Genomic DNA, 5,389 nt, shown 5'->3' with positions numbered 1-5,389 from the left:
GGATGGAGAATGAGAGGCAGAGGCTGAAGTGGAGGAAGGGGGTAAGAGAAAGGCATTAAGAGAAGAGGGAAAGAGGAAGAGAGGCGGACCTTTTTTCCGCGGAATTTGCACAGATCCAGATAGTAATGATTGTAATGATAATAGCAATGTGTGTGATGGCACAAATAAAAAGAATATCATTTATATGTAAATTAATAAATATATACCTGTCTATATATGTGTGTGTGTGTGTGAATGTATATATATTTTGTGTATGTTTTTTATTGTTTTTGTTTTGTTTTTATTTTTATTTTTTTATTTTTTATTTTTTTGCGTCATAATTATAAATCCTTTTTTTGTGTGTAACTCAAAAACTTCCTTCTGAAAACCAATAATCGTCAGCCTACAGTGGCAACTGAAAAAAGATATATAGGAAAATACAACCTCATCCTCATTTGACTTCTTTTACTAGGAATCAACCTCTCATTAAGTGCTAGGATCGTGGGTCCTCCTTAGAGCAGCCATTATTACTAGCAGATCACTAGCGCAGCCTCCTGCTCTGTCTCACTAGGTACTGGAGCGTCACTAGCAGATCACTATCGCAGCGCTCACTACGTCTTGGAGACCCCCTGGGCGCTGGGGCCTCGCCTGCGGCCCGAGGGGTCCACGCTCGCGAGGAACAGCCGGCGCTCGTCCGGTCTTGCCCTTCTTCTTCTCCTTCTTCTCCACCACGGGGGTCTGGCCCTTGACCTTGCCGGCGCGCGACAGGGACCCGTGGACCTTCCCTCCCTTGAGGGCGACGTTGGCCTCGATGGTGTCGACGCTCAGGTCGGCGAGGGGGAAGCTGTCCTCCTCGAGCAGCGCCCCCGCGGCGTACAGCCTCACCTCCTCCAGGGGCAGCCCTTCGGCCTGGCAGATGAAGGAGCGGACGTCTCCTACGGTGAGCTCCTCGGCGGCCTCCACGACGCGGGTGGTCTTCGAGCGAACGTAGACCGCCGTGGCGCTTTAAGAGTGCTGGACAAGTGCCAAGTTGCGCTCGCTTCTGGAGGAGGCTTGGGGTCTTGTTTCGGGCAAAGAGCTTGCTCGATTTCCTTCTGTGTGTTTGCGTATGTGTGCGTGTTTGTGTGTGTGTTTGAATTTGTGGATGTGCGTGAGTGCGTACGTATGCGTGTGTGTGTGTGTGTGTGTGTGTGTGTGTGTGTGTGTGTGTGTGTATGTGTGTGTGTGTGTGTGTGAACGTGTGTGTGTGTTTGTGTGTGTGCGTACGTTCGCATCATACTGATTTGTATATCATCCCTTTCAGCTTCGTTCATGGTCCTTGAGCGATATTCGTCTGTTTAATCTTGTATGAATGTGGAAAGTCCTCCTGTATGACTGTTTTGCTTCCCCGCTCTTTCTTCGTATTATTCTTCTTATTATTATTACTGAAAGAGTTTCTTTAGATTTGCTAATTAAAATCAAACACCGGGTCACTACCAGCGACCTAGGGTGATTGAAGTTTGAGGTAATGGAACATCAACAAAAATATGCAAAAATATGCAGAACAATTACAAATTAAAACATCTAGTCAAGTCAATTCACGAACATAAAAATATTTTAGATCGATAAGGCTCTTCTGCGCTGTGCTGTTTAAAACTTCTTCTAATTTTGGATTTCATGGTATTTGTTCAAGAAACTTATCAGTACCTTTCTGTGCTCCAATAACAGCAGGCAAAGTTTTGGTTTTAAATGCCACAACTTTTCCACCTCCATTTCCAGGTCTTTATACTTTGATATCTTCTCGAACACTTTCGCTGAGACGTTTCTGTCTGAAGGGATGCTCATGTCTATAAAGAGGCAGGTGTTGCTTATCTTTTCCTTGATGACGATATCTGGACGATTCGCCTGTGTAGTACGATCTGTGTGAATTGTAAAGTCCCACAACATTGTAGCATCTTTACCTTCAGTAACTGACTCTGGATGGTGTTCGTACCATTTATCTTGCATTCCAATAGAAAAGTGCTTGCAGGTCTTCCAATGCAGGTACTTGCCCACTCTGTCGTGGCGATTTTTGTACTCATTTGGTGTTAATATTGAGCAACCAGACACAAGGTGATCAATCGTCTCAACCTTGTCTTCACAAAACCTACACTTTGGTTCAGTGCAATTGTGCAAGATATTAGCTTGATAGTTTCTGGTAGACAAACTATGATCTTGGGCTGCAAGAATAAAACCCTCTGCTTCCCCTTTAAGTCTGGAGCTTCTAAACCACTGATGGGTCGCGGTTTCATCTACATCAGTGTGTTTGCTTCGAGCTGCAAACTCCGTGGAGAGGCTTTTCATGCCACCTAGATTCAAGTTTTTCTTGTCCGACCTTCTTCGCTTTTTGTTTTCTATGTTTAGCAGCCAATGGTGGCGACATATGTTCGATGTTTTCGCTCTCATTACCCAATTTCTGAGAAAACTTATCTGATTCCTTTACTACCGATTGTGACCTTTTGGAGTTTTCATGTACTCTAACTAATTGAAGCATCCAATCGTTGGTTAGATCCAAGTACTGCAAGAGACCAATCGTTGTTGTTTTGTACGATAATTCCAACTGCATCATCCCCCTACCTCCTTTACTTCTAGGGACGTACAGACGGTCTACATCCGATTTAGGGTGATACATTCTGTTGCATGTCAATTGCTTCCTAATTTTGGTGTCAATTTGTTTGAGTTCACGTAAATTCCAGTCTATCACGTTAAAACTATATGTAACCACAGGTATAGCAAGAGTGTTGATTGCAGTTAGTTTGATCTTCAAGTTTAATTCCGTTTTCAGGATTGACCTTACTCTTCGGATGCATTCTGTACGTATTTTTTTCTTCATCTTCGATTGTTATATACCATCTCCTTCGTTTACTCCTAGATATTTATAGGCTTCTTCCTGATCTAATTGCTTTATTACAGTATCAACACTTAACTCTATATTGTCAGATGTAACTAGTTTTCCTTGCTTAAAAGTTGCTTTAGCACACTTATCGAGACCAAACTCCATACCTATGTCATCACTAAACGCTTTTACGGTTTTCAACAACCCTTCAGTTCATCATCATTCTGAGCGTAAAGTTTCAAGTCATCCATATAGAAAAGATGATTGATCTTCTTGTCCATGATCTTATATCCATACCCAGTGTTGTTAAGAAGCTGGGAGAGTGGGATAAGTGCCATACAAAATAAAAGAGGGGAAAAAAGTCACCCTGGAAGATTCCGCATCTGATTCGCATGTTGTTTGAAATAAGAGTACCGTTTACGTGTTTGAGAGTAAGATTTGTCTCCCATAATGTCATGCTGCTACGAAGAAAGTTGATTAAGACAGGAGAGACTTTGAACATTTCTAAGGATTTTAAGATCCAAGAGTGTGAGACACTGTCAAAGGCTTTTTTATAGTCGATCCAAGCAGTACTTAGATATCTGTGTTTAGTATGAGCATTTTCGAGAATCATTTTATTTATGAGCAGTTGATCTTTACATCCGTATGATCCTCTGCGACACTCTTTTTGTTCGTTGGGAAAAAAATTTTGTTCTTCCATGTGTATGTAGGTTCTTTCAGTTAAGATTGAAGTAAGTAATTTATAGGAAGTTGATAAGCATGTAATGGGTCTGTATTTATCATTATTATTATTATTATTATTATTATTTATTTATTACTATTATTATTATTATTATTATTATTATCATTATTATTATTATTATTATTATTATTATTATCATTATCATTATTATTATTATTATTATTATTTGTTATTGTTATTATTATTATTATCATTATTATTATCATTATTATTATTATTATTATTATTATTATTGATTATATATTTTCTAATAAGATTGTTTTTTGTTCTAAACCTCAAGGACCTATTTTCCATCTTTTCCGTCTGTGGCTCAGTTTCGCTTTCGCTGTTATTGTTATTTTCTCAACACAAAAAGTCAGATTTCTAATATTTAAAAAAATAATAATAAGTCTGTATATCTAATCACGTACATAAATAACTTGAATTAGGTCACATCTTTTAACGATTAGGACGGCAACTAAAGCATAAAATCTTTGACTCATCCGCTTCATTGTTTTTACAGCCGGATGCCCTTCCTGCCGCCAACCCTCCCCATTCACCCGGCTTGGGAGCGGCGCGGGACATTCCCCTGGACTGTGGACTCCCGTGTCTGTGGGCAATCGAGGTAAAGTTCCTTGCCCAGGGGAATATGTATGAAATATAGACATTTTGAACCGATGTAATATATGACTATAGAAAATCTGCCAAAGTGTGTGTAAGTGCGAGAAGATTATGCTAATGTCACGGGTGTAAAATTTCAAAGGGGCGATGATCCGTATATATATGTGTGTGTGTGTGTATATATATATATATATATATATATAATATATATATATATATATATATATATATATATATATATATATATATATATATGCATATGTATATATACATGTATGTATGTATGTATGTATGGATGTATGTATGAATGTATGTATGTATCTATGTACGTTTGTACATATGTACCTATATAAATACATACATACTTACATACGTATATATATATATATATATATACATATATATATATATATATATATATATATATATATATATATATATATATATATATATATATGTATAATATATATATGTATAATATATATATATATATATATATATATATATATATATATATATATATATATATATATATATATATATATATATATATATATATATATATATGCGTGTGTGTGTGTATGTGTGTGTGTTATAAGCTCTTCCTCCCTCTCTCTATAGTTTCTCTCTCTTTCTCTCTGTCTCCCTGTTTCCCTCTCTATATCTATCTTTCTATGTTTTAGCTCACTCTCCCTCATCCTTCTCTCTCTCTTCCTGTTTTCTTCCTTCTTTCCTCCATCCATCTATCTTCTTCCTCTTCCTACCTTCTCCTTGCCATCATCGTTTATCTCCTATTCCTCCTTTCAGTCTTTTCTTCTTTCTTTGATTCTCCTTCTCCTTATCCAGTTACCCCTTTCCTCCTCCCTCTTTCCTACCTGTCTGCCTCCCTCCCTCCCTCTCTACCTCCTCCCTCCCTCTCCCCTTCTCCCCAATCCTCCCTTTTCCTCCATCCCTTCCTCCTTGCACCCCCGCCTTCCCCCTCTCTATCCCTCCCCCTGCGATCTCTCTCCACCCCCCTCCCCTGCCCCCTCTCTCCATCCCTCTCACCCTCTCTCCTTCCCCCTCTCTCCACCCCCCTCCCCTTCCCCCTCTCTCCATCCCTCTCACCCTCTCTCCTTCCCCCTCTCTCCATCCCCCTCCCCTTCCCCCTCTCTCCATCCCTCTCGCCCCCTCCCCTCTCTTCAATCCCTTACTCTTTCCTCTCTCCATCCCTT

At 39.5% G+C, this 5,389-nt stretch overlaps 1 pseudogene; it reads right to left on the bottom strand.

Moving 5' to 3' along the window:
* Nucleotides 1-283: 283 nt before the first annotated feature.
* The window catches only part of LOC119599208, a 6,456-nt pseudogene continuing 1,350 nt past the window's right edge, over nt 284-5,389 (bottom strand).

This window comes from Penaeus monodon, chromosome 42, assembly GCF_015228065.2.
Source record: "Penaeus monodon isolate SGIC_2016 chromosome 42, NSTDA_Pmon_1, whole genome shotgun sequence".
In the NCBI taxonomy this organism is placed as follows: domain Eukaryota; kingdom Metazoa; phylum Arthropoda; class Malacostraca; order Decapoda; family Penaeidae; genus Penaeus; species Penaeus monodon.
Note: the sequence above shows the minus strand (reverse complement) of the source record. Positions and strands in the feature narration are given on the sequence as shown.